The 27,168-nt window shown below is 40.2% G+C and overlaps 23 non-coding genes across 23 annotated transcripts; all 23 read left to right on the forward strand.

Annotated features, from left to right (window-relative positions):
- The first annotated feature begins 68 nt into the window (after nucleotides 1-68).
- LOC148978607 (small nucleolar RNA U3) lies at nucleotides 69-282 on the forward strand. The gene has a single exon (XR_016169175.1). It is a non-coding gene; the product is annotated as a small nucleolar RNA U3 (small nucleolar RNA).
- Nucleotides 283-1,258: 976 nt separating this feature from the next.
- LOC148978608 (small nucleolar RNA U3) lies at nucleotides 1,259-1,472 on the forward strand. Its single transcript, XR_016169097.1, has one exon. It is a non-coding gene; the product is annotated as a small nucleolar RNA U3 (small nucleolar RNA).
- A 976-nt stretch (nucleotides 1,473-2,448) lies between these two features.
- On the forward strand, nucleotides 2,449-2,662 carry LOC148978609 (small nucleolar RNA U3). Its single transcript, XR_016169107.1, has one exon. It is a non-coding gene; the product is annotated as a small nucleolar RNA U3 (small nucleolar RNA).
- Nucleotides 2,663-3,658: 996 nt separating this feature from the next.
- Nucleotides 3,659-3,872, forward strand: LOC148978610 (small nucleolar RNA U3). The gene has a single exon (XR_016169098.1). It is a non-coding gene; the product is annotated as a small nucleolar RNA U3 (small nucleolar RNA).
- A 977-nt stretch (nucleotides 3,873-4,849) lies between these two features.
- On the forward strand, nucleotides 4,850-5,063 carry LOC148978611 (small nucleolar RNA U3). Its single transcript, XR_016169180.1, has one exon. It is a non-coding gene; the product is annotated as a small nucleolar RNA U3 (small nucleolar RNA).
- A 976-nt stretch (nucleotides 5,064-6,039) lies between these two features.
- On the forward strand, nucleotides 6,040-6,253 carry LOC148978612 (small nucleolar RNA U3). Its single transcript, XR_016169067.1, has one exon. It is a non-coding gene; the product is annotated as a small nucleolar RNA U3 (small nucleolar RNA).
- Nucleotides 6,254-7,247: 994 nt separating this feature from the next.
- LOC148978613 (small nucleolar RNA U3) lies at nucleotides 7,248-7,461 on the forward strand. Its single transcript, XR_016169160.1, has one exon. It is a non-coding gene; the product is annotated as a small nucleolar RNA U3 (small nucleolar RNA).
- Nucleotides 7,462-8,437: 976 nt separating this feature from the next.
- Nucleotides 8,438-8,651, forward strand: LOC148978614 (small nucleolar RNA U3). The gene has a single exon (XR_016169077.1). It is a non-coding gene; the product is annotated as a small nucleolar RNA U3 (small nucleolar RNA).
- Nucleotides 8,652-9,647: 996 nt separating this feature from the next.
- LOC148978615 (small nucleolar RNA U3) lies at nucleotides 9,648-9,861 on the forward strand. Its single transcript, XR_016169124.1, has one exon. It is a non-coding gene; the product is annotated as a small nucleolar RNA U3 (small nucleolar RNA).
- A 996-nt stretch (nucleotides 9,862-10,857) lies between these two features.
- Nucleotides 10,858-11,071, forward strand: LOC148978616 (small nucleolar RNA U3). Its single transcript, XR_016169078.1, has one exon. It is a non-coding gene; the product is annotated as a small nucleolar RNA U3 (small nucleolar RNA).
- A 996-nt stretch (nucleotides 11,072-12,067) lies between these two features.
- Nucleotides 12,068-12,281, forward strand: LOC148978617 (small nucleolar RNA U3). Its single transcript, XR_016169185.1, has one exon. It is a non-coding gene; the product is annotated as a small nucleolar RNA U3 (small nucleolar RNA).
- Nucleotides 12,282-13,277: 996 nt separating this feature from the next.
- On the forward strand, nucleotides 13,278-13,491 carry LOC148978618 (small nucleolar RNA U3). Its single transcript, XR_016169079.1, has one exon. It is a non-coding gene; the product is annotated as a small nucleolar RNA U3 (small nucleolar RNA).
- Nucleotides 13,492-14,487: 996 nt separating this feature from the next.
- Nucleotides 14,488-14,701, forward strand: LOC148978619 (small nucleolar RNA U3). The gene has a single exon (XR_016169125.1). It is a non-coding gene; the product is annotated as a small nucleolar RNA U3 (small nucleolar RNA).
- A 996-nt stretch (nucleotides 14,702-15,697) lies between these two features.
- On the forward strand, nucleotides 15,698-15,911 carry LOC148978620 (small nucleolar RNA U3). Its single transcript, XR_016169126.1, has one exon. It is a non-coding gene; the product is annotated as a small nucleolar RNA U3 (small nucleolar RNA).
- Nucleotides 15,912-16,907: 996 nt separating this feature from the next.
- Nucleotides 16,908-17,121, forward strand: LOC148978621 (small nucleolar RNA U3). The gene has a single exon (XR_016169049.1). It is a non-coding gene; the product is annotated as a small nucleolar RNA U3 (small nucleolar RNA).
- A 996-nt stretch (nucleotides 17,122-18,117) lies between these two features.
- LOC148978622 (small nucleolar RNA U3) lies at nucleotides 18,118-18,331 on the forward strand. The gene has a single exon (XR_016169114.1). It is a non-coding gene; the product is annotated as a small nucleolar RNA U3 (small nucleolar RNA).
- A 996-nt stretch (nucleotides 18,332-19,327) lies between these two features.
- LOC148978623 (small nucleolar RNA U3) lies at nucleotides 19,328-19,541 on the forward strand. Its single transcript, XR_016169164.1, has one exon. It is a non-coding gene; the product is annotated as a small nucleolar RNA U3 (small nucleolar RNA).
- Nucleotides 19,542-20,537: 996 nt separating this feature from the next.
- On the forward strand, nucleotides 20,538-20,751 carry LOC148978624 (small nucleolar RNA U3). The gene has a single exon (XR_016169186.1). It is a non-coding gene; the product is annotated as a small nucleolar RNA U3 (small nucleolar RNA).
- A 996-nt stretch (nucleotides 20,752-21,747) lies between these two features.
- LOC148978625 (small nucleolar RNA U3) lies at nucleotides 21,748-21,961 on the forward strand. The gene has a single exon (XR_016169080.1). It is a non-coding gene; the product is annotated as a small nucleolar RNA U3 (small nucleolar RNA).
- Nucleotides 21,962-22,957: 996 nt separating this feature from the next.
- Nucleotides 22,958-23,171, forward strand: LOC148978626 (small nucleolar RNA U3). Its single transcript, XR_016169127.1, has one exon. It is a non-coding gene; the product is annotated as a small nucleolar RNA U3 (small nucleolar RNA).
- Nucleotides 23,172-24,167: 996 nt separating this feature from the next.
- Nucleotides 24,168-24,381, forward strand: LOC148978627 (small nucleolar RNA U3). The gene has a single exon (XR_016169128.1). It is a non-coding gene; the product is annotated as a small nucleolar RNA U3 (small nucleolar RNA).
- Nucleotides 24,382-25,377: 996 nt separating this feature from the next.
- On the forward strand, nucleotides 25,378-25,591 carry LOC148978628 (small nucleolar RNA U3). The gene has a single exon (XR_016169184.1). It is a non-coding gene; the product is annotated as a small nucleolar RNA U3 (small nucleolar RNA).
- Nucleotides 25,592-26,587: 996 nt separating this feature from the next.
- Nucleotides 26,588-26,801, forward strand: LOC148978629 (small nucleolar RNA U3). Its single transcript, XR_016169129.1, has one exon. It is a non-coding gene; the product is annotated as a small nucleolar RNA U3 (small nucleolar RNA).
- The last annotated feature ends 367 nt before the right edge of the window (nucleotides 26,802-27,168 follow it).

Below are 27,168 nucleotides of genomic sequence, written 5' to 3' on the forward strand. Positions count from 1 at the left end.
ATAGGCAAAACCCTTTCAGAGGAGAGGTGCAGCAGAATGGAATGCCGATTGAGTTAACATAAACCGTTAAGACTATATTTTCAGGGATCATTTCTATAGTTCTTTGCTTGGAAATGTGTTTCGAAAGTGTTTGTCTCCCAACCCACGATGATGAGTCATGATGCTCCTTTCTGAGCGTGAATTGGGCACAGATCAGCGAATTTGGTTGTGAGCTCTGTGTCTTTGATGAACGTTCTGTGTTGCTTTTTGCAATATTGAAGAAAGGAGTATGTTCTGAGTGGTGTTGGGCATTGAAGTCCTGTTTTGGTTTTTCTTTGTTTTTGCATCTGTAGGTCACATGCAGAAAATTTTGCAATGATGCATGAATTTGTGTTGTATAAGAAGCAGTTGCAAAAAATGGGTGTTATGGTAAAGAGTGCATTGGATATGTGCTTAAAGTGATGACAGCCATTGCACGTTTTTAAAGAATGCAATCAACGTCAAGTGTCTGAAATGCCCACGTTATCATTTGTGGGTAGGTGCGGGACTTTTTCGTTGGACGTCAACTCTGTGTCGTTGATGAAGTTTCTGTGTAGCTTTTGTCGATGTTGAAGAAAGGGGTATAATCTGAGCGTTGTTTGACATTTGTGCCTTTTGAGAAAGGGGATTGTTTTAGAAACTTTTCTGGAATGCGTTGTGGCAATCCAATATTGGAAAGAGGAGCCCAGGACCAATGGAGCAGCTCCCGGCAAGGAAAAGACATCAGTCATGAGCATTTCCACCAAATCACTTTCTAAACTTGGAAACACCCACTGCTGTAGGCAATGATGGCCCAATCGAGGTCACAGTACAATTGGGAACTCTACTACACTCAAGGATAGATGGTTCTAAGTACAGAATCCTTTCTTATGAGGTGCTGAAGCACACGTTGGCCAAGAGAGAAACCGGCTGAAGAGTAAGAAGACAGAAACAGACTTGGAACATCTTTTCTTTTTGATCTACATAACTTTTCTTTTCAAAGATTTTCTACATTTAGCTTCAACAAATATTAACTACAAAGCATGACACGGGTAGCTAAGCTTACAAAAAAGTATGACATTCCACATATCTTAACAGTAACAGTAGGCTTCAAAGAGATTTTGGAAGTCCTTTCTGCTTTTGGCTCCGATATATGTCATTGTCAAGTAAACTTTAAAGCCCACAAAATTCAAATAGGCAAAACCCTTTCAGAGGAGAGGTGCAGCAGAATAGAATGCCGATTGAGTTACCATAAACCTTTAAGACTATATTTTCAGGGATCATTTCTATAGTTCTTTGCTTGGAAATGTGTTTCGAAAGTGTTTGTCTCCCAACCCACGATGATGAGTCATGATGCTCCTTCCTGAGCGTGAATTGGGCACAGATCGGCGTCTTTGGTTGTGAGCTCTGTGTCGTTGATGAACGTTCTGTGTTGCTTTTTGCAATATTGAAGAAAGGAGTATGTTCTGAGTGGTGTTGGGCATTGAAGTCCTGTTTTTGTTTTTCTTTGTTTTTGCATCTGTAGGTCACATGCAGAACCGTTTGCAATGATGCATGAATGTGTGTTGTATAAGAAGCAGTTGCAAAAAATGGGTGTTATGGTAAAGAGTGCATTGGATATGTGCTTAAAGTGATGTCAGCCATTGCACGTTTTTAAAGAATGCAATCAACGTCAAGTGTCTGAAATGCCCACGTTATCATTTGTGGGTAGGTGCGGGACTTTTTCGTTGGACGTCAACTCTGTGTCGTTGATGAAGTTTCTGTGTAGCTTTTGTCGATGTTGAAGAAAGGGGTAAAATCTGAGCGTTGTTTGACATTTGTGCCTTTTGAGAAAGGGGATTGTTTTAGAAACTTTTCTGGAATGCGTTGTGGCAATCCAATATTGAAAAGAGGAGCCCAGGACCAATGGAGCAGCTCCCGGCTAGGAAAAGACATCAGTCATGAGCATTTCCACCAAATCAATTTCTAAACTTGGAAACACCCACTGCTGTAGGCAATGATGGCCCAATCGAGGTCACCGTACAATTGGGAACTCTACTACACTCAAGGATAGATGGTTCTGAGTACAGAATCCTTTCTTATGAGGTGCTGAAGCACACGTTGGCCAAGAGAGAAACCGGCTGAAGAGTAAGAAGACAGAAACAGACTTGGAACATCTTTTCCTTTTTATCTACATAACTTTTCTTATCAAAGATTTTCTTCATTTAGCTTTAACAAATATTAACTAGAAAGCATGACACGGGTAGCTAAGCTTACAAAAAAGTATGACATTCCACATATCTTAACAGTAACAGTAGGCTTCAAAGAGATTTTGGAAGTCCTTTCTGCTTTTGGCTCCGATATATGTCATTGTCAAGTAAACTTTAAAGCCCACAAAATTCAAATAGGCAAAACCCTTTCAGAGGAGAGGTGCAGCAGAATGGAATGCCGATTGAGTTAACATAAACCGTTAAGACTATATTTTCAGGGATCATTTCTATAGTTCTTTGCTTGGAAATGTGTTTCGAAAGTGTTTGTCTCCCAACCCACGATGATGAGTCATGATGCTCCTTCCTGAGCGTGAATTGGGCACAGATCGGCGACTTTGGTTAAGAGCTCTGTGTCGTTGATGAACGTTCAGTGTTGCTTTGTGCAATATTGAAGAAAGGAGTATGTTCTGAGTGGTGTTGGGCATTGAAGTCCTCTTTTGGTTTTTCTTTGTTTTTGCATCTGTAGGTCACATGCAGAAAATTTTATTGAAAGGCAGAACCATTTGCAATGATGCATGAATCTGTGTTGTATAAGAAGCAGTTGCAAAAAATGGGTGTAATGTTAAAGAGTGCATTGGATATGTGCTTAAAGTGATGTCAGGCATTGCAAGTTTTCAAAGAATGTAATCAACGTCAAGTGTCTGAAATGCCCACGTCATCATTTGTGGGTAGGTGCGGGACTTTTTCGTTGGACGTCAACTCTGTGTCGTTGATGAAGTTTCTGTGTAGCTTTTGTCGATGTTGAAGAAAGGGGTATAATCTGAGCGTTGTTTGACATTTGTGCCTTTTGAGAAAGGGGATTGTTTTAGAAACTTTTCTGGAATGCGTTGTGGCAATCCAATATTGGAAAGAGGAGCCCAGGACCAATGGAGCAGCTCCCGGCTAGGAAAAGACATCAGTCATGAGTATTTCCAGCAAATCACTTTCTAAACTTGGAACCACCCACTGCTGTAGGCAATGATGGCCCAATCAAAATCACAGTACAATTGGGAACTCTACTACACTCAAGGATAGATGGTTCTAAGTACAGAATCCTTTCTTATGAGGTGCTGAAGCACACGTTGGCCAAGAGAGAAACCGGCTGAAGAGTAAGAAGACAGAAACAGACTTGGAACATCTTTTCCTTTTTATCTACATAACTTTTCTTTTCAAAGATTTTCTACATTTAGCTTCAACAAATATTAACTACAAAGCATGACACGGGTAGCTAAGCTTACAAAAAAGTATGACGTTCCACATATCTTAACAGTAACAGTAGGCTTCAAAGAGATTTTGGAAGTCCTTTCTGCTTTTGGCTCCGATATATGTCATTGTCAAGTAAACTTTAAAGCCCACAAAATTCAAATAGGTAAACCCTTTCAGAGGAGAGGTGCAGCAGAATAGAATGCCGATTGAGTTACCCCTAAACCTTTAAGACTATATTTTCAGGGATCATTTCTATAGTTCTTTGCTTGGAAATGTGTTTCGAAAGTGTTTGTCTCCCAACCCACGATGATGAGTCATGATGCTCCTTCCTGAGCGTGAATTGGGCACAGATCGGCGTCTTTGGTTGTGAGCTCTGTGTCGTTGATGAACGTTCTGTGTTGCTTTTTGCAATATTGAAGAAAGGAGTATGTTCTGAGTGGTGTTGGGCATTGAAGTCCTGTTTTTGTTTTTCTTTGTTTTTGCATCTGTAGGTCACATGCAGAACCGTTTGCAATGATGCATGAATGTGTGCTGTATAAGAAGCAGTTGCAAAAAATGGGTGTTATGGTAAAGAGTGCATTGGATATGTGCTTAAAGTGATGTCAGCCATTGCACGTTTTTAAAGAATGCAATCAACGTCAAGTGTCTAAAATGCCCACGTTATCATTTGTGGGTAGGTGCGGGACTTTTTCGTTGGACGTCAACTCTGTGTCGTTGATGAAGTTTCTGTGTAGCTTTTGTCGATGTTGAAGAAAGGGGTAAAATCTGAGCGTTGTTTGACATTTGTGCCTTTTGAGAAAGGGGATTGTTTTAGAAACTTTTCTGGAATGCGTTGTGGCAATCCAATATTGAAAAGAGGAGCCCAGGACCAATGGAGCAGCTCCCGGCTAGGAAAAGACGTCAGTCATGAGCATTTCCACCAAATCAATTTCTAAACTTGGAACCACCCACTGCTGTAGGCAATGAATGCCCAATCGAGGTCACCGTACAATTGGGAACTCTACTACACTCAAGGATAGATGGTTCTGAGTACAGAATCCTTTCTTATGAGGTGCTGAAGCACACGTTGGCCAAGAGAGAAACCGGCTGAAGAGTAAGAAGACAGAAACAGACTTGGAACATCTTTTCCTTTTTATCTACATAACTTTTCTTATCAAAGATTTTCTTCATTTAGCTTCAACAAATATTAACTAGAAAGCATGACACAGGTAGCTAAGCTTACAAAAAAGTATGACATTCCACATATCTTAACAGTAACAGTAGGCTTCAAAGAGATTTTGGAAGTCCTTTCTGCTTTTGGCTCCGATATATGTCATTGTCAAGTAAACTTTAAAGCCCACAAAATTCAAATAGGCAAAACCCTTTCAGAGGAGAGGTGCAGCAGAATAGAATGCCGATTGAGTTACCCCTAAACCTTTAAGACTATATTTTCAGGGATCATTTCTATAGTTCTTTGCTTGGAAATGTGTTTCGAAAGTGTTTGTCTCCCAACCCACGATGATGAGTCATGATGCTCCTTTCTGAGCGTGAATTGGGCACAGATCGGCGAATTTGGTTGTGAGCTTTGTGTCTTTGATGAACGTTCTGTGTTGCTTTTTGCAATATTGAAGAAAGGAGTATGTTCTGAGTGGTGTTGGGCATTGAAGTCCTGTTTTGGTTTTTCTTTGTTTTTGCATCTGTAGGTCACATGCAGAAAATTTTGCAATGATGCATGAATTTGTGTTGAATAAGAAGCAGTTGCAAAAAATGGGTGTAATGTTAAAGAGTGCATTGGATATGTGCTTAAAGTGATGTCAGCCATTGCAAGTTTTCAAAGAATGCAATCAACGTCAAGTGGCTGAAATGCCCACGTTATCATTTGTGGGTAGGTGCGGGACTTTTTCGTTGGACGTCAACTCTGTGTCGTTGATGAAGTTTCTGTGTAGCTTTTGTCGATGTTGAAGAAAGGGGTAAAATCTGAGCGTTGTTTGACTTTTGTGCCTTTTGAGAAAGGGGATTGTTTTAGAAACTTTTCTGGAATGCGTTGTGGCAATCCAATATTGGAAAGAGGAGCCCAGGACCAATGGAGCAGCTCCCGGCTAGGAAAAGACATCAATCATGAGCATTTCCACCAAATCACTTTCTAAACTTGGAACCACCCACTGCTGTAGGCAATGATGGCCCAATCGAGGTCACCGTACAATTGGGAACTCTACTACACTCAAGGATAGATGGTTCTGAGTACAGAATCCTTTCTTATGAAGTGCTGAAGCACACGTTGGCCAAGAGAGAAACCGGCTGAAGAGTAAGAAGACAGAAACAGACTTGGAACATCTTTTCCTTTTTATCTACATAACTTTTCTTATTAAAGATTTTCTTCATTTAGCTTCAACAAATATTAACTAGAAAGCATGACACGGGTAGCTAAGCTTACAAAAAAGTATGACATTCCACATATCTTAACAGTAACAGTAGGCTTCAAAGAGATTTTGGAAGTCCTTTCTGCTTTTGGCTCCGATATATGTCATTGTCAAGTAAACTTTAAAGCCCACAAAATTCAAATAGGCAAAACCCTTTCAGAGGAGAGGTGCAGCAGAATGGAATGCCGATTGAGTTAACATAAACCGTTAAGACTATATTTTCAGGGATCATTTCTATAGTTCTTTGCTTGGAAATGTGTTTCGAAAGTGTTTGTCTCCCAACCCACGATGATGAGTCATGATGCTCCTTCCTGAGCGTGAATTGGGCACAGATCGGCGACTTTGGTTGTGAGCTCTGTGTCGTCGATGAACGTTCAGTGTTGCTTTTTGCAATATTGAAGAAAGGAGTATGTTCTGAGTGGTGTTGCATGGAAGTCCTCTTTTGGTTTTTCTTTGTTTTTGCATCTGTAGGTCACATGCAGAAAATTTTATTGAAAGGCAGAACCATTTGCAATGATGCATGAATCTGTGTTGTATAAGAAGCAGTTGCAAAAAATGGGTGTAATGTTAAAGAGTGCATTGGATATGTGCTTAAAGTGATGTCAGGCATTGCAAGTTTTCAAAGAATGCAATCAACGTCAAGTGTCTGAAATGCCCACGTTATCATTTGTGGGTAGGTGCGGGACTTTTTCGTTGGACGTCAACTCTGTGTCGTTGATGAAGTTTCTGTGTAGCTTTTGTCGATGTTGAAGAAAGGGGTATAATCTGAGCGTTGTTTGACATTTGTGCCTTTTGAGAAAGGGGATTGTTTTAGAAACTTTTCTGGAATGCGTTGTGGCAATCCAATATTGGAAAGAGGAGCCCAGGACCAATGGAGCAGCTCCCGGCAAGGAAAAGACATCAGTCATGAGCATTTCCACCAAATCACTTTCTAAACTTGGAAACACCCACTGCTGTAGGCAATGATGGCCCAATCGAGGTCACAGTACAATTGGGAACTCTACTACACTCAAGGATAGATGGTTCTAAGTACAGAATCCTTTCTTATGAGGTGCTGAAGCACACGTTGGCCAAGAGAGAAACCGGCTGAAGAGTAAGAAGACAGAAACAGACTTGGAACATCTTTTCTTTTTAATCTACATAACTTTTCTTTTCAAAGATTTTCTACATTTAGCTTCAACAAATATTAACTACAAAGCATGACACGGGTAGCTAAGCTTACAAAAAAGTATGACATTCCACATATCTTAACAGTAACAGTAGGCTTCAAAGAGATTTTGGAAGTCCTTTCTGCTTTTGGCTCCGATATATGTCATTGTCAAGTAAACTTTAAAGCCCACAAAATTCAAATAGGCAAAACCCTTTCAGAGGAGAGGTGCAGCAGAATGGAATGCCGATTGAGTTACCATAAACCGTTAAGACTATATTTTCAAGGATCATTTCTATAGTTCTTTGCTTGGAAATGTGTTTCGAAAGTGTTTGTCTCCCAACCCACGATGATGAGTCATGATGCTCCTTCCTGAGCGTGAATTGGGCACAGATCGGCGTCTTTGGTTGTGAGCTCTGTGTCGTTGATGAATGTTCTGTGTTGCTTTTTGCAATATTGAAGAAAGGAGTATGTTCTGAGTGGTGTTGGGCATTGAGGTCCTGTTTTTGTTTTTCTTTGTTTTTGCATCTGTAGGTCACATGCAGAACCGTTTGCAATGATGCATGAATGTGTGTTGTATAAGAAGCAGTTGCAAAAAATGGGTGTTATGGTAAAGAGTGCATTGGATATGTGCTTAAAGTGATGTCAGGCATTGCAAGTTTTCAAAGAATGCAATCAACGTCAAGTGTCTGAAATGCCCACGTTATCATTTGTGGGTAGGTGCGGGACTTTTTCGTTGGACGTCAACTCTGTGTCGTTGATGAAGTTTCTGTGTAGCTTTTGTCGATGTTGAAGAAAGGGGTATAATCTGAGCGTTGTTTGACATTTGTGCCTTTTGAGAAAGGGGATTGTTTTAGAAACTTTTCTGGAATGTGTTGTGGCAATCCAATATTGGAAAGAGGAGCCCAGGACCAATGGAGCAGCTCCCGGCAAGGAAAAGACATCAGTCATGAGCATTTCCACCAAATCACTTTCTAAACTTGGAAACACCCACTGCTGTAGGCAATGATGGCCCAATCGAGGTCACAGTACAATTGGGAACTCTACTACACTCAAGGATAGATGGTTCTAAGTACAGAATCCTTTCTTATGAGGTGCTGAAGCACACGTTGGCCAAGAGAGAAACCGGCTGAAGAGTAAGAAGACAGAAACAGACTTGGAACATCTTTTCTTTTTGATCTACATAACTTTTCTTTTCAAAGATTTTCTACATTTAGCTTCAACAAATATTAACTACAAAGCATGACACGGGTAGCTAAGCTTACAAAAAAGTATGACATTCCACATATCTTAACAGTAACAGTAGGCTTCAAAGAGATTTTGGAAGTCCTTTCTGCTTTTGGCTCCGATATATGTCATTGTCAAGTAAACTTTAAAGCCCACAAAATTCAAATAGGGAAAACCCTTTCAGAGGAGAGGTGCAGCAGAATGGAATGCCGATTGAGTTAACATAAACCGTTAAGACTATATTTTCGGGGATCATTTCTATAGTTCTTTGCTTGGAAATGTGTTTCGAAAGTGTTTGTCTCCCAACCCACGATGATGAGTCATGATGCTCCTTCCTGAGCGTGAATTGGGCACAGATCGGCGACTTTGGTTGTGAGCTCTGTGTCGTTGATGAACGTTCAGTGTTGCTTTTTGCAATATTGAAGAAAGGAGTATGTTCTGAGTGGTGTTGGGCATGGAAGTCCTCTTTTGGTTTTTCTTTGTTTTTGCATCTGTAGGTCACATGCAGAAAATTTTATTGAAAGGCAGAACCATTTGCAATGATGCATGAATCTGTGTTGAATAAGAAGCAGTTGCAAAAAATGGGTGTAATGTTAAAGAGTGCATTGGATATGTGCTTAAAGTGATGTCAGGCATTGCAAGTTTTCAAAGAATGCAATCAACGTCAAGTGTCTGAAATGCCCACGTTATCATTTGTGGGTAGGTGCGGGACTTTTTCGTTGGACGTCAACTCTGTGTCGTTGATGAAGTTTCTGTGTAGCTTTTGTCGATGTTGAAGAAAGGGGTATAATCTGAGCGTTGTTTAACATTTGTGCCTTTTGAGAAAGGGGATTGTTTTAGAAACTTTTCTGGAATGCGTTGTGGCAATCCAGTATTGGAAAGAGGAGCCCAGGACCAATGGAGCAGCTCCCGGCAAGGAAAAGACATCAGTCATGAGCATTTCCACCAAATCACTTTCTAAACTTGGAAACACCCACTGCTGTAGGCAATGATGGCCCAATCGAGGTTACAGTACAATTGGGAACTCTACTACACTCAAGGATACATGGTTCTAAGTACAGAATCTTTTCTTATGAGGTGCTGAAGCACACGTTGGCCAAGAGAGAAACCGGCTGAAGAGTAAGAAGACAGAAACAGACTTGGAACATCTTTTCTTTTTAATCTACATAACTTTTCTTTTCAAAGATTTTCTACATTTAGCTTCAACAAATATTAACTACAAAGCATGACACGGGTAGCTAAGCTTACAAAAAAGTATGACATTCCACATATCTTAACAGTAACAGTAGGCTTCAAAGAGATTTTGGAAGTCCTTTCTGCTTTTGGCTCCGATATATGTCATTGTCAAGTAAACTTTAAAGCCCACAAAATTCAAATAGGCAAAACCCTTTCAGAGGAGAGGTGCAGCAGAATAGAATGCCGATTGAGTTACCATAAACCTTTAAGACTATATTTTCAGGGATCCTTTCTATAGTTCTTTGCTTGGAAATGTGTTTCGAAAGTGTTTGTCTCCCAACCCACGATGATGAGTCATGATGCTCCTTCCTGAGCGTGAATTGGGCACAGATCGGCGTCTTTGGTTGTGAGCTCTGTGTCGTTGATGAACGTTCTGTGTTGCTTTTTGCAATATTGAAGAAAGGAGTATGTTCTGAGTGGTGTTGGGCATTGAAGTCCTGTTTTTGTTTTTCTTTGTTTTTGCATCTGTAGGTCACATGCAGAAAATTTTATTGAAAGGCAGAACCATTTGCAATGATGCATGAATCTGTGTTGTATAAGAAGCAGTTGCAAAAAATGGGTGTAATGTTAAAGAGTGCATTGGATATGTGCTTAAAGTGATGTCAGGCATTGCAAGTTTTCAAAGAATGCAATCAACGTCAAGTGTCTGAAATGCCCACGTTATCATTTGTGGGTAGGTGCGGGACTTTTTCGTTGGACGTCAACTCTGTGTCGTTGATGAAGTTTCTGTGTAGCTTTTGTCGATGTTGAAGAAAGGGGTATAATCTGAGCGTTGTTTGACATTTGTGCCTTTTGAGAAAGGGGATTGTTTTAGAAACTTTTCTGGAATGCGTTGTGGCAATCCAATATTGGAAAGAGGAGCCCAGGACCAATGGAGCAGCTCCCGGCAAGGAAAAGACATCAGTCATGAGCATTTCCACCAAATCACTTTCTAAACTTGGAAACACCCACTGCTGTAGGCAATGATGGCCCAATCGAGGTCACAGTACAATTGGGAACTCTACTACACTCAAGGATAGATGGTTCTAAGTACAGAATCCTTTCTTATGAGGTGCTGAAGCACACGTTGGCCAAGAGAGAAACCGGCTGAAGAGTAAGAAGACAGAAACAGACTTGGAACATCTTTTCTTTTTGATCTACATAACTTTTCTTTTCAAAGATTTTCTACATTTAGCTTCAACAAATATTAACTACAAAGCATGACACGGGTAGCTAAGCTTACAAAAAAGTATGACATTCCACATATCTTAACAGTAACAGTAGGCTTCAAAGAGATTTTGGAAGTCCTTTCTGCTTTTGGCTCCGATATATGTCATTGTCAAGTAAACTTTAAAGCCCACAAAATTCAAATAGGCAAAACCCTTTCAGAGGAGAGGTGCAGCAGAATGGAATGCCGATTGAGTTAACATAAACCGTTAAGACTATATTTTCGGGGATCATTTCTATAGTTCTTTGCTTGGAAATGTGTTTCGAAAGTGTTTGTCTCCCAACCCACGATGATGAGTCATGATGCTCCTTCCTGAGCGTGAATTGGGCACAGATCGGCGACTTTGGTTGTGAGCTCTGTGTCGTTGATGAACGTTCAGTGTTGCTTTTTGCAATATTGAAGAAAGGAGTATGTTCTGAGTGGTGTTGGGCATGGAAGTCCTCTTTTGGTTTTTCTTTGTTTTTGCATCTGTAGGTCACATGCAGAAAATTTTATTGAAAGGCAGAACCATTTGCAATGATGCATGAATCTGTGTTGTATAAGAAGCAGTTGCAAAAAATGGGTGTAATGTTAAAGAGTGCATTGGATATGTGCTTAAAGTGATGTCAGGCATTGCAAGTTTTCAAAGAATGCAATCAACGTCAAGTGTCTGAAATGCCCACGTTATCATTTGTGGGTAGGTGCGGGACTTTTTCGTTGGACGTCAACTCTGTGTCGTTGATGAAGTTTCTGTGTAGCTTTTGTCGATGTTGAAGAAAGGGGTATAATCTGAGCGTTGTTTAACATTTGTGCCTTTTGAGAAAGGGGATTGTTTTAGAAACTTTTCTGGAATGCGTTGTGGCAATCCAGTATTGGAAAGAGGAGCCCAGGACCAATGGAGCAGCTCCCGGCAAGGAAAAGACATCAGTCATGAGCATTTCCACCAAATCACTTTCTAAACTTGGAAACACCCACTGCTGTAGGCAATGATGGCCCAATCGAGGTTACAGTACAATTGGGAACTCTACTACACTCAAGGATAGATGGTTCTAAGTACAGAATCTTTTCTTATGAGGTGCTGAAGCACACGTTGGCCAAGAGAGAAACCGGCTGAAGAGTAAGAAGACAGAAACAGACTTGGAACATCTTTTCTTTTTAATCTACATAACTTTTCTTTTCAAAGATTTTCTACATTTAGCTTCAACAAATATTAACTACAAAGCATGACACGGGTAGCTAAGCTTACAAAAAAGTATGACATTCCACATATCTTAACAGTAACAGTAGGCTTCAAAGAGATTTTGGAAGTCCTTTCTGCTTTTGGCTCCGATATATGTCATTGTCAAGTAAACTTTAAAGCCCACAAAATTCAAATAGGCAAAACCCTTTCAGAGGAGAGGTGCAGCAGAATGGAATGCCGATTGAGTTAACATAAACCGTTAAGACTATATTTTCAGGGATCATTTCTATAGTTCTTTGCTTGGAAATGTGTTTCGAAAGTGTTTGTCTCCCAACCCACGATGATGAGTCATGATGCTCCTTCCTGAGCGTGAATTGGGCATAGATCGGCGACTTTGGTTGTGAGCTCTGTGTCGTTGATGAACGTTCAGTGTTGCTTTTTGCAATATTGAAGAAAGGAGTATGTTCTGAGTGGTGTTGGGCATGGAAGTCCTCTTTTGGTTTTTCTTTGTTTTTGCATCTGTAGGTCACATGCAGAAAATTTTATTGAAAGGCAGAACCATTTGCAATGATGCATGAATCTGTGTTGTATAAGAAGCAGTTGCAAAAAATGGGTGTAATGTTAAAGTGTGCATTGGATATGTGCTTAAAGTGATGTCAGGCATTGCAAGTTTTCAAAGAATGCAATCAACGTCAAGTGTCTGAAATGCCCACGTTATCATTTGTGGGTAGGTGCGGGACTTTTTCGTTGGACGTCAACTCTGTGTCGTTGATGAAGTTTCTGTGTAGCTTTTGTCGATGTTGAAGAAAGGGGTATAATCTGAGCGTTGTTTGACATTTGTGCCTTTTGAGAAAGGGGATTGTTTTAGAAACTTTTCTGGAATGCGTTGTGGCAATCCAATATTGGAAAGAGGAGCCCAGGACCAATGGAGCAGCTCCCGGCAAGGAAAAGACATCAGTCATGAGCATTTCCACCAAATCACTTTCTAAACTTGGAAACACCCACTGCTGTAGGCAATGATGGCCCAATCGAGGTCACAGTACAATTGGGAACTCTACTACACTCAAGGATAGATGGTTCTAAGTACAGAATCCTTTCTTATGAGGTGCTGAAGCACACGTTGGCCAAGAGAGAAACCGGCTGAAGAGTAAGAAGACAGAAACAGACTTGGAACATCTTTTCTTTTTGATCTACATAACTTTTCTTTTCAAAGATTTTCTACATTTAGCTTCAACAAATATTAACTACAAAGCATGACACGGGTAGCTAAGCTTACAAAAAAGTATGACATTCCACATATCTTAACAGTAACAGTAGGCTTCAAAGAGATTTTGGAAGTCCTTTCTGCTTTTGGCTCCGATATATGTCATTGTCAAGTAAACTTTAAAGCCCACAAAATTCAAATAGGCAAAACCCTTTCAGAGGAGAGGTGCAGCAGAATGGAATGCCGATTGAGTTAACATAAACCGTTAAGACTATATTTTCGGGGATCATTTCTATAGTTCTTTGCTTGGAAATGTGTTTCGAAAGTGTTTGTCTCCCAACCCACGATGATGAGTCATGATGCTCCTTCCTGAGCGTGAATTGGGCACAGATCGGCGACTTTGGTTGTGAGCTCTGTGTCGTTGATGAACGTTCAGTGTTGCTTTTTGCAATATTGAAGAAAGGAGTATGTTCTGAGTGGTGTTGGGCATGGAAGTCCTCTTTTGGTTTTTCTTTGTTTTTGCATCTGTAGGTCACATGCAGAAAATTTTATTGAAAGGCAGAACCATTTGCAATGATGCATGAATCTGTGTTGAATAAGAAGCAGTTGCAAAAAATGGGTGTAATGTTAAAGAGTGCATTGGATATGTGCTTAAAGTGATGTCAGGCATTGCAAGTTTTCAAAGAATGCAATCAACGTCAAGTGTCTGAAATGCCCACGTTATCATTTGTGGGTAGGTGCGGGACTTTTTCGTTGGACGTCAACTCTGTGTCGTTGATGAAGTTTCTGTGTAGCTTTTGTCGATGTTGAAGAAAGGGGTATAATCTGAGCGTTGTTTAACATTTGTGCCTTTTGAGAAAGGGGATTGTTTTAGAAACTTTTCTGGAATGCGTTGTGGCAATCCAGTATTGGAAAGAGGAGCCCAGGACCAATGGAGCAGCTCCCGGCAAGGAAAAGACATCAGTCATGAGCATTTCCACCAAATCACTTTCTAAACTTGGAAACACCCACTGCTGTAGGCAATGATGGCCCAATCGAGGTTACAGTACAATTGGGAACTCTACTACACTCAAGGATAGATGGTTCTAAGTACAGAATCTTTTCTTATGAGGTGCTGAAGCACACGTTGGCCAAGAGAGAAACCGGCTGAAGAGTAAGAAGACAGAAACAGACTTGGAACATCTTTTCTTTTTAATCTACATAACTTTTCTTTTCAAAGATTTTCTACATTTAGCTTCAACAAATATTAACTACAAAGCATGACACGGGTAGCTAAGCTTACAAAAAAGTATGACATTCCACATATCTTAACAGTAACAGTAGGCTTCAAAGAGATTTTGGAAGTCCTTTCTGCTTTTGGCTCCGATATATGTCATTGTCAAGTAAACTTTAAAGCCCACAAAATTCAAATAGGCAAAACCCTTTCAGAGGAGAGGTGCAGCAGAATAGAATGCCGATTGAGTTACCATAAACCTTTAAGACTATATTTTCAGGGATCCTTTCTATAGTTCTTTGCTTGGAAATGTGTTTCGAAAGTGTTTGTCTCCCAACCCACGATGATGAGTCATGATGCTCCTTCCTGAGCGTGAATTGGGCACAGATCGGCGTCTTTGGTTGTGAGCTCTGTGTCGTTGATGAACGTTCTGTGTTGCTTTTTGCAATATTGAAGAAAGGAGTATGTTCTGAGTGGTGTTGGGCATTGAAGTCCTGTTTTTGTTTTTCTTTGTTTTTGCATCTGTAGGTCACATGCAGAAAATTTTATTGAAAGGCAGAACCATTTGCAATGATGCATGAATCTGTGTTGTATAAGAAGCAGTTGCAAAAAATGGGTGTAATGTTAAAGAGTGCATTGGATATGTGCTTAAAGTGATGTCAGGCATTGCAAGTTTTCAAAGAATGCAATCAACGTCAAGTGTCTGAAATGCCCACGTTATCATTTGTGGGTAGGTGCGGGACTTTTTCGTTGGACGTCAACTCTGTGTCGTTGATGAAGTTTCTGTGTAGCTTTTGTCGATGTTGAAGAAAGGGGTATAATCTGAGCGTTGTTTAACATTTGTGCCTTTTGAGAAAGGGGATTGTTTTAGAAACTTTTCTGGAATGCGTTGTGGCAATCCAGTATTGGAAAGAGGAGCCCAGGACCAATGGAGCAGCTCCCGGCAAGGAAAAGACATCAGTCATGAGCATTTCCACCAAATCACTTTCTAAACTTGGAAACACCCACTGCTGTAGGCAATGATGGCCCAATCGAGGTTACAGTACAATTGGGAACTCTACTACACTCAAGGATAGATGGTTCTAAGTACAGAATCTTTTCTTATGAGGTGCTGAAGCACACGTTGGCCAAGAGAGAAACCGGCTGAAGAGTAAGAAGACAGAAACAGACTTGGAACATCTTTTCTTTTTAATCTACATAACTTTTCTTTTCAAAGATTTTCTACATTTAGCTTCAACAAATATTAACTACAAAGCATGACACGGGTAGCTAAGCTTACAAAAAAGTATGACATTCCACATATCTTAACAGTAACAGTAGGCTTCAAAGAGATTTTGGAAGTCCTTTCTGCTTTTGGCTCCGATATATGTCATTGTCAAGTAAACTTTAAAGCCCACAAAATTCAAATAGGCAAAACCCTTTCAGAGGAGAGGTGCAGCAGAATAGAATGCCGATTGAGTTACCATAAACCTTTAAGACTATATTTTCAGGGATCCTTTCTATAGTTCTTTGCTTGGAAATGTGTTTCGAAAGTGTTTGTCTCCCAACCCACGATGATGAGTCATGATGCTCCTTCCTGAGCGTGAATTGGGCACAGATCGGCGTCTTTGGTTGTGAGCTCTGTGTCGTTGATGAACGTTCTGTGTTGCTTTTTGCAATATTGAAGAAAGGAGTATGTTCTGAGTGGTGTTGGGCATTGAAGTCCTGTTTTTGTTTTTCTTTGTTTTTGCATCTGTAGGTCACATGCAGAAAATTTTATTGAAAGGCAGAACCATTTGCAATGATGCATGAATCTGTGTTGTATAAGAAGCAGTTGCAAAAAATGGGTGTAATGTTAAAGAGTGCATTGGATATGTGCTTAAAGTGATGTCAGGCATTGCAAGTTTTCAAAGAATGCAATCAACGTCAAGTGTCTAAAATGCCCACGTTATCATTTGTGGGTAGGTGCGGGACTTTTTCGTTGGACGTCAACTCTGTGTCGTTGATGAAGTTTCTGTGTAGCTTTTGTCGATGTTGAAGAAAGGGGTAAAATCTGAGCGTTGTTTGACATTTGTGCCTTTTGAGAAAGGGGATTGTTTTAGAAACTTTTCTGGAATGCGTTGGGGCAATCCAATATTGGAAAGAGGAGCCCAGGACCAATGGAGCAGCTCCCGGCTAGGAAAAGACATCAATCATGAGCATTTCCACCAAATCACTTTCTAAACTTGGAACCACCCACTGCTGTAGGCAATGATGGCCCAATCGAGGTCACCGTACAATTGGGAACTCTACTACACTCAAGGATAGATGGTTCTGAGTACAGAATCCTTTCTTATGAAGTGCTGAAGCACACGTTGGCCAAGAGAGAAACCGGCTGAAGAGTAAGAAGACAGAAACAGACTTGGAACATCTTTTCCTTTTTATCTACATAACTTTTCTTATTAAAGATTTTCTTCATTTAGCTTCAACAAATATTAACTAGAAAGCATGACACGGGTAGCTAAGCTTACAAAAAAGTATGACATTCCACATATCTTAACAGTAACAGTAGGCTTCAAAGAGATTTTGGAAGTCCTTTCTGCTTTTGGCTCCGATATATGTCATTGTCAAGTAAACTTTAAAGCCCACAAAATTCAAATAGGCAAAACCCTTTCAGAGGAGAGGTGCAGCAGAATGGAATGCCGATTGAGTTAACATAAACCGTTAAGACTATATTTTCAGGGATCATTTCTATAGTTCTTTGCTTGGAAATGTGTTTCGAAAGTGTTTGTCTCCCAACCCACGATGATGAGTCATGATGCTCCTTCCTGAGCGTGAATTGGGCACAGATCGGCGACTTTGGTTGTGAGCTCTGTGTCGTTGATGAACGTTCAGTGTTGCTTTTTGCAATATTGAAGAAAGGAGTATGTTCTGAGTGGTGTTGGGCATGGAAGTCCTCTTTTGGTTTTTCTTTGTTTTTGCATCTGTAGGTCACATGCAGAAAATTTTATTGAAAGGCAGAACCATTTGCAATGATGCATGAATCTGTGTTGTATAAGAAGCAGTTGCAAAAAATGGGTGTAATGTTAAAGTGTGCATTGGATATGTGCTTAAAGTGATGTCAGGCATTGCAAGTTTTCAAAGAATGCAATCAACGTCAAGTGTCTGAAATGCCCACGTTATCATTTGTGGGTAGGTGCGGGACTTTTTCGTTGGACGTCAACTCTGTGTCGTTGATGAAGTTTCTGTGTAGCTTTTGTCGATGTTGAAGAAAGGGGTATAATCTGAGCGTTGTTTAACATTTGTGCCTTTTGAGAAAGGGGATTGTTTTAGAAACTTTTCTGGAATGCGTTGTGGCAATCCAATATTGGAAAGAGGAGCCCAGGACCAATGGAGCAGCTCCCGGCAAGGAAAAGACATCAGTCATGAGCATTTCCACCAAATCACTTTCTAAACTTGGAAACACCCACTGCTGTAGGCAATGATGGCCCAATCGAGGTTACAGTACAATTGGGAACTCTACTACACTCAAGGATAGATGGTTCTAAGTACAGAATCCTTTCTTATGAGGTGCTGAAGCACACGTTGGCCAAGAGAGAAACCGGCTGAAGAGTAAGAAGACAGAAACAGACTTGGAACATCTTTTCTTTTTAATCTACATAACTTTTCTTTTCAAAGATTTTCTACATTTAGCTTCAACAAATATTAACTACAAAGCATGACACGGGTAGCTAAGCTTACAAAAAAGTATGACATTCCACATATCTTAACAGTAACAGTAGGCTTCAAAGAGATTTTGGAAGTCCTTTCTGCTTTTGGCTCCGATATATGTCATTGTCAAGTAAACTTTAAAGCCCACAAAATTCAAATAGGCAAAACCCTTTCAGAGGAGAGGTGCAGCAGAATAGAATGCCGATTAAGTTACCATAAACCTTTAAGACTATATTTTCAGGGATCCTTTCTATAGTTCTTTGCTTGGAAATGTGTTTCGAAAGTGTTTGTCTCCCAACCCACGATGATGAGTCATGATGCTCCTTCCTGAGCGTGAATTGGGCACAGATCGGCGACTTTGGTTGTGAGCTCTGTGTCGTTGATGAACGTTCAGTGTTGCTTTTTGCAATATTGAAGAAAGGAGTATGTTCTGAGTGGTGTTGGGCATGGAAGTCCTCTTTTGGTTTTTCTTTGTTTTTGCATCTGTAGGTCACATGCAGAAAATTTTATTGAAAGGCAGAACCATTTGCAATGATGCATGAATCTGTGTTGTATAAGAAGCAGTTGCAAAAAATGGGTGTAATGTTAAAGAGTGCATTGGATATGTGCTTAAAGTGATGTCAGGCATTGCAAGTTTTCAAAGAATGCAATCAACGTCAAGTGTCTGAAATGCCCACGTTATCATTTGTGGGTAGGTGCGGGACTTTTTCGTTGGACGTCAACTCTGTGTCGTTGATGAAGTTTCTGTGTAGCTTTTGTCGATGTTGAAGAAAGGGGTATAATCTGAGCGTTGTTTAACATTTGTGCCTTTTGAGAAAGGGGATTGTTTTAGAAACTTTTCTGGAATGCGTTGTGGCAATCCAGTATTGGAAAGAGGAGCCCAGGACCAATGGAGCAGCTCCCGGCAAGGAAAAGACATCAGTCATGAGCATTTCCACCAAATCACTTTCTAAACTTGGAAACACCCACTGCTGTAGGCAATGATGGCCCAATCGAGGTTACAGTACAATTGGGAACTCTACTACACTCAAGGATAGATGGTTCTAAGTACAGAATCTTTTCTTATGAGGTGCTGAAGCACACGTTGGCCAAGAGAGAAACCGGCTGAAGAGTAAGAAGACAGAAACAGACTTGGAACATCTTTTCTTTTTAATCTACATAACTTTTCTTTTCAAAGATTTTCTACATTTAGCTTCAACAAATATTAACTACAAAGCATGACACGGGTAGCTAAGCTTACAAAAAAGTATGACATTCCACATATCTTAACAGTAACAGTAGGCTTCAAAGAGATTTTGGAAGTCCTTTCTGCTTTTGGCTCCGATATATGTCATTGTCAAGTAAACTTTAAAGCCCACAAAATTCAAATAGGCAAAACCCTTTCAGAGGAGAGGTGCAGCAGAATAGAATGCCGATTGAGTTACCATAAACCTTTAAGACTATATTTTCAGGGATCCTTTTTATAGTTCTTTGCTTGGAAATGTGTTTCGAAAGTGTTTGTCTCCCAACCCACGATGATGAGTCATGATGCTCCTTCCTGAGCGTGAATTGGGCACAGATCGGCGTCTTTGGTTGTGAGCTCTGTGTCGTTGATGAACGTTCTGTGTTGCTTTTTGCAATATTGAAGAAAGGAGTATGTTCTGAGTGGTGTTGGGCATTGAAGTCCTGTTTTTGTTTTTCTTTGTTTTTGCATCTGTAGGTCACATGCAGAAAATTTTATTGAAAGGCAGAACCATTTGCAATGATGCATGAATCTGTGTTGTATAAGAAGCAGTTGCAAAAAATGGGTGTAATGTTAAAGAGTGCATTGGATATGTGCTTAAAGTGATGTCAGGCATTGCAAGTTTTCAAAGAATGCAATCAACGTCAAGTGTCTAAAATGCCCACGTTATCATTTGTGGGTAGGTGCGGGACTTTTTCGTTGGACGTCAACTCTGTGTCGTTGATGAAGTTTCTGTGTAGCTTTTGTCGATGTTGAAGAAAGGGGTAAAATCTGAGCGTTGTTTGACATTTGTGCCTTTTGAGAAAGGGGATTGTTTTAGAAACTTTTCTGGAATGCGTTGGGGCAATCCAATATTGGAAAGAGGAGCCCAGGACCAATGGAGCAGCTCCCGGCTAGGAAAAGACATCAATCATGAGCATTTCCACCAAATCACTTTCTAAACTTGGAACCACCCACTGCTGTAGGCAATGATGGCCCAATCGAGGTCACCGTACAATTGGGAACTCTACTACACTCAAGGATAGATGGTTCTGAGTACAGAATCCTTTCTTATGAAGTGCTGAAGCACACGTTGGCCAAGAGAGAAACCGGCTGAAGAGTAAGAAGACAGAAACAGACTTGGAACATCTTTTCCTTTTTATCTACATAACTTTTCTTATTAAAGATTTTCTTCATTTAGCTTCAACAAATATTAACTAGAAAGCATGACACGGGTAGCTAAGCTTACAAAAAAGTATGACATTCCACATATCTTAACAGTAACAGTAGGCTTCAAAGAGATTTTGGAAGTCCTTTCTGCTTTTGGCTCCGATATATGTCATTGTCAAGTAAACTTTAAAGCCCACAAAATTCAAATAGGCAAAACCCTTTCAGAGGAGAGGTGCAGCAGAATGGAATGCCGATTGAGTTAACATAAACCGTTAAGACTATATTTTCAGGGATCATTTCTATAGTTCTTTGCTTGGAAATGTGTTTCGAAAGTGTTTGTCTCCCAACCCACGATGATGAGTCATGATGCTCCTTCCTGAGCGTGAATTGGGCATAGATCGGCGACTTTGGTTGTGAGCTCTGTGTCGTTGATGAACGTTCAGTGTTGCTTTTTGCAATATTGAAGAAAGGAGTATGTTCTGAGTGGTGTTGGGCATGGAAGTCCTCTTTTGGTTTTTCTTTGTTTTTGCATCTGTAGGTCACATGCAGAAAATTTTATTGAAAGGCAGAACCATTTGCAATGATGCATGAATCTGTGTTGTATAAGAAGCAGTTGCAAAAAATGGGTGTAATGTTAAAGTGTGCATTGGATATGTGCTTAAAGTGATGTCAGGCATTGCAAGTTTTCAAAGAATGCAATCAACGTCAAGTGTCTGAAATGCCCACGTTATCATTTGTGGGTAGGTGCGGGACTTTTTCGTTGGACGTCAACTCTGTGTCGTTGATGAAGTTTCTGTGTAGCTTTTGTCGATGTTGAAGAAAGGGGTATAATCTGAGCGTTGTTTGACATTTGTGCCTTTTGAGAAAGGGGATTGTTTTAGAAACTTTTCTGGAATGCGTTGTGGCAATCCAATATTGGAAAGAGGAGCCCAGGACCAATGGAGCAGCTCCCGGCAAGGAAAAGACATCAGTCATGAGCATTTCCACCAAATCACTTTCTAAACTTGGAAACACCCACTGCTGTAGGCAATGATGGCCCAATCGAGGTCACAGTACAATTGGGAACTCTACTACACTCAAGGATAGATGGTTCTAAGTACAGAATCCTTTCTTATGAGGTGCTGAAGCACACGTTGGCCAAGAGAGAAACCGGCTGAAGAGTAAGAAGACAGAAACAGACTTGGAACATCTTTTCTTTTTGATCTACATAACTTTTCTTTTCAAAGATTTTCTACATTTAGCTTCAACAAATATTAACTACAAAGCATGACACGGGTAGCTAAGCTTACAAAAAAGTATGACATTCCACATATCTTAACAGTAACAGTAGGCTTCAAAGAGATTTTGGAAGTCCTTTCTGCTTTTGGCTCCGATATATGTCATTGTCAAGTAAACTTTAAAGCCCACAAAATTCAAATAGGCAAAACCCTTTCAGAGGAGAGGTGCAGCAGAATGGAATGCCGATTGAGTTAACATAAACCGTTAAGACTATATTTTCGGGGATCATTTCTATAGTTCTTTGCTTGGAAATGTGTTTCGAAAGTGTTTGTCTCCCAACCCACGATGATGAGTCATGATGCTCCTTCCTGAGCGTGAATTGGGCACAGATCGGCGACTTTGGTTGTGAGCTCTGTGTCGTTGATGAACGTTCAGTGTTGCTTTTTGCAATATTGAAGAAAGGAGTATGTTCTGAGTGGTGTTGGGCATGGAAGTCCTCTTTTGGTTTTTCTTTGTTTTTGCATCTGTAGGTCACATGCAGAAAATTTTATTGAAAGGCAGAACCATTTGCAATGATGCATGAATCTGTGTTGAATAAGAAGCAGTTGCAAAAAATGGGTGTAATGTTAAAGAGTGCATTGGATATGTGCTTAAAGTGATGTCAGGCATTGCAAGTTTTCAAAGAATGCAATCAACGTCAAGTGTCTGAAATGCCCACGTTATCATTTGTGGGTAGGTGCGGGACTTTTTCGTTGGACGTCAACTCTGTGTCGTTGATGAAGTTTCTGTGTAGCTTTTGTCGATGTTGAAGAAAGGGGTATAATCTGAGCGTTGTTTAACATTTGTGCCTTTTGAGAAAGGGGATTGTTTTAGAAACTTTTCTGGAATGCGTTGTGGCAATCCAGTATTGGAAAGAGGAGCCCAGGACCAATGGAGCAGCTCCCGGCAAGGAAAAGACATCAGTCATGAGCATTTCCACCAAATCACTTTCTAAACTTGGAAACACCCACTGCTGTAGGCAATGATGGCCCAATCGAGGTTACAGTACAATTGGGAACTCTACTACACTCAAGGATAGATGGTTCTAAGTACAGAATCTTTTCTTATGAGGTGCTGAAGCACACGTTGGCCAAGAGAGAAACCGGCTGAAGAGTAAGAAGACAGAAACAGACTTGGAACATCTTTTCTTTTTAATCTACATAACTTTTCTTTTCAAAGATTTTCTACATTTAGCTTCAACAAATATTAACTACAAAGCATGACACGGGTAGCTAAGCTTACAAAAAAGTATGACATTCCACATATCTTAACAGTAACAGTAGGCTTCAAAGAGATTTTGGAAGTCCTTTCTGCTTTTGGCTCCGATATATGTCATTGTCAAGTAAACTTTAAAGCCCACAAAATTCAAATAGGCAAAACCCTTTCAGAGGAGAGGTGCAGCAGAATAGAATGCCGATTGAGTTACCATAAACCTTTAAGACTATATTTTCAGGGATCCTTTCTATAGTTCTTTGCTTGGAAATGTGTTTCGAAAGTGTTTGTCTCCCAACCCACGATGATGAGTCATGATGCTCCTTCCTGAGCGTGAATTGGGCACAGATCGGCGTCTTTGGTTGTGAGCTCTGTGTCGTTGATGAACGTTCTGTGTTGCTTTTTGCAATATTGAAGAAAGGAGTATGTTCTGAGTGGTGTTGGGCATTGAAGTCCTGTTTTTGTTTTTCTTTGTTTTTGCATCTGTAGGTCACATGCAGAAAATTTTATTGAAAGGCAGAACCATTTGCAATGATGCATGAATCTGTGTTGTATAAGAAGCAGTTGCAAAAAATGGGTGTAATGTTAAAGAGTGCATTGGATATGTGCTTAAAGTGATGTCAGGCATTGTAAGTTTTCAAAGAATGCAATCAACGTCAAGTGTCTGAAATGCCCACGTTATCATTTGTGGGTAGGTGCGGGACTTTTTCGTTGGACGTCAACTCTGTGTCGTTGATGAAGTTTCTGTGTAGCTTTTGTCGATGTTGAAGAAAGGGGTATAATCTGAGCGTTGTTTAACATTTGTGCCTTTTGAGAAAGGGGATTGTTTTAGAAACTTTTCTGGAATGCGTTGTGGCAATCCAGTATTGGAAAGAGGAGCCCAGGACCAATGGAGCAGCTCCCGGCAAGGAAAAGACATCAGTCATGAGCATTTCCACCAAATCACTTTCTAAACTTGGAAACACCCACTGCTGTAGGCAATGATGGCCCAATCGAGGTTACAGTACAATTGGGAACTCTACTACACTCAAGGATAGATGGTTCTAAGTACAGAATCTTTTCTTATGAGGTGCTGAAGCACACGTTGGCCAAGAGAGAAACCGGCTGAAGAGTAAGAAGACAGAAACAGACTTGGAACATCTTTTCTTTTTAATCTACATAACTTTTCTTTTCAAAGATTTTCTACATTTAGCTTCAACAAATATTAACTACAAAGCATGACACGGGTAGCTAAGCTTACAAAAAAGTATGACATTCCACATATCTTAACAGTAACAGTAGGCTTCAAAGAGATTTTGGAAGTCCTTTCTGCTTTTGGCTCCGATATATGTCATTGTCAAGTAAACTTTAAAGCCCACAAAATTCAAATAGGCAAAACCCTTTCAGAGGAGAGGTGCAGCAGAATAGAATGCCGATTGAGTTACCATAAACCTTTAAGACTATATTTTCAGGGATCCTTTCTATAGTTCTTTGCTTGGAAATGTGTTTCGAAAGTGTTTGTCTCCCAACCCACGATGATGAGTCATGATGCTCCTTCCTGAGCGTGAATTGGGCACAGATCGGCGTCTTTGGTTGTGAGCTCTGTGTCGTTGATGAACGTTCTGTGTTGCTTTTTGCAATATTGAAGAAAGGAGTATGTTCTGAGTGGTGTTGGGCATTGAAGTCCTGTTTTTGTTTTTCTTTGTTTTTGCATCTGTAGGTCACATGCAGAAAATTTTATTGAAAGGCAGAACCATTTGCAATGATGCATGAATCTGTGTTGTATAAGAAGCAGTTGCAAAAAATGGGTGTAATGTTAAAGAGTGCATTGGATAAGTGCTTAAAGTGATGTCAGGCATTGCAAGTTTTCAAAGAATGCAATCAACGTCAAGTGTCTAAAATGCCCACGTTATCATTTGTGGGTAGGTGCGGGACTTTTTCGTTGGACGTCAACTCTGTGTCGTTGATGAAGTTTCTGTGTAGCTTTTGTCGATGTTGAAGAAAGGGGTAAAATCTGAGCGTTGTTTGACATTTGTGCCTTTTGAGAAAGGGGATTGTTTTAGAAACTTTTCTGGAATGCGTTGGGGCAATCCAATATTGGAAAGAGGAGCCCAGGACCAATGGAGCAGCTCCCGGCTAGGAAAAGACATCAATCATGAGCATTTCCACCAAATCACTTTCTAAACTTGGAACCACCCACTGCTGTAGGCAATGATGGCCCAATCGAGGTCACCGTACAATTGGGAACTCTACTACACTCAAGGATAGATGGTTCTGAGTACAGAATCCTTTCTTATGAAGTGCTGAAGCACACGTTGGCCAAGAGAGAAACCGGCTGAAGAGTAAGAAGACAGAAACAGACTTGGAACATCTTTTCCTTTTTATCTACATAACTTTTCTTATTAAAGATTTTCTTCATTTAGCTTCAACAAATATTAACTAGAAAGCATGACACGGGTAGCTAAGCTTACAAAAAAGTATGACATTCCACATATCTTAACAGTAACAGTAGGCTTCAAAGAGATTTTGGAAGTCCTTTCTGCTTTTGGCTCCGATATATGTCATTGTCAAGTAAACTTTAAAGCCCACAAAATTCAAATAGGCAAAACCCTTTCAGAGGAGAGGTGCAGCAGAATGGAATGCCGATTGAGTTAACATAAACCGTTAAGACTATATTTTCAGGGATCATTTCTATAGTTCTTTGCTTGGAAATGTGTTTCAAAAGTGTTTGTCTCCCAACCCACGATGATGAGTCATGATGCTCCTTCCTGAGCGTGAATTGGGCACAGATCGGCGACTTTGGTTGTGAGCTCTGTGTCGTTGATGAACGTTCAGTGTTGCTTTTTGCAATATTGAAGAAAGGAGTATGTTCTGAGTGGTGTTGGGCATGGAAGTCCTCTTTTGGTTTTTCTTTGTTTTTGCATCTGTAGGTCACATGCAGAAAATTTTATTGAAAGGCAGAACCATTTGCAATGATGCATGAATCTGTGTTGTATAAGAAGCAGTTGCAAAAAATGGGTGTAATGTTAAAGTGTGCATTGGATATGTGCTTAAAGTGATGTCAGGCATTGCAAGTTTTCAAAGAATGCAATCAACGTCAAGTGTCTGAAATGCCCACGTTATCATTTGTGGGTAGGTGCGGGACTTTTTCGTTGGACGTCAACTCTGTGTCGTTGATGAAGTTTCTGTGTAGCTTTTGTCGATGTTGAAGAAAGGGGTATAATCTGAGCGTTGTTTAACATTTGTGCCTTTTGAGAAAGGGGATTGTTTTAGAAACTTTTCTGGAATGCGTTGTGGCAATCCAATATTGGAAAGAGGAGCCCAGGACCAATGGAGCAGCTCCCGGCAAGGAAAAGACATCAGTCATGAGCATTTCCACCAAATCACTTTCTAAACTTGGAAACACCCACTGCTGTAGGCAATGATGGCCCAATCGAGGTTACAGTACAATTGGGAACTCTACTACACTCAAGGATAGATGGTTCTAAGTACAGAATCCTTTCTTATGAGGTGCTGAAGCACACGTTGGCCAAGAGAGAAACCGGCTGAAGAGTAAGAAGACAGAAACAGACTTGGAACATCTTTTCTTTTTAATCTACATAACTTTTCTTTTCAAAGATTTTCTACATTTAGCTTCAACAAATATTAACTACAAAGCATGACACGGGTAGCTAAGCTTACAAAAAAGTATGACATTCCACATATCTTAACAGTAACAGTAGGCTTCAAAGAGATTTTGGAAGTCCTTTCTGCTTTTGGCTCCGATATATGTCATTGTCAAGTAAACTTTAAAGCCCACAAAATTCAAATAGGCAAAACCCTTTCAGAGGAGAGGTGCAGCAGAATAGAATGCCGATTAAGTTACCATAAACCTTTAAGACTATATTTTCAGGGATCCTTTCTATAGTTCTTTGCTTGGAAATGTGTTTCGAAAGTGTTTGTCTCCCAACCCACGATGATGAGTCATGATGCTCCTTCCTGAGCGTGAATTGGGCACAGATCGGCGTCTTTGGTTGTGAGCTCTGTGTCGTTGATGAACGTTCTGTGTTGCTTTTTGCAATATTGAAGAAAGGAGTATGTTCTGAGTGGTGTTGGGCATTGAAGTCCTGTTTTTGTTTTTCTTTGTTTTTGCATCTGTAGGTCACATGCAGAAAATTTTATTGAAAGGCAGAACCATTTGCAATGATGCATGAATCTGTGTTGTATAAGAAGCAGTTGCAAAAAATGGGTGTAATGTTAAAGAGTGCATTGGATATGTGCTTAAAGTGATGTCAGGCATTGCAAGTTTTCAAAGAATGCAATCAACGTCAAGTGTCTGAAATGCCCACGTTATCATTTGTGGGTAGGTGCGGGACTTTTTCGTTGGACGTCAACTCTGTGTCGTTGATGAAGTTTCTGTGTAGCTTTTGTCGATGTTGAAGAAAGGGGTATAATCTGAGCGTTGTTTGACATTTGTG

The sequence above is a fragment of the Pimephales promelas genome, chromosome 6 (assembly GCF_988280905.1).
Source record: "Pimephales promelas chromosome 6, fPimPro1.hap1.1, whole genome shotgun sequence".
Classification (NCBI taxonomy): Eukaryota; Metazoa; Chordata; class Actinopteri; order Cypriniformes; family Leuciscidae; genus Pimephales; species Pimephales promelas.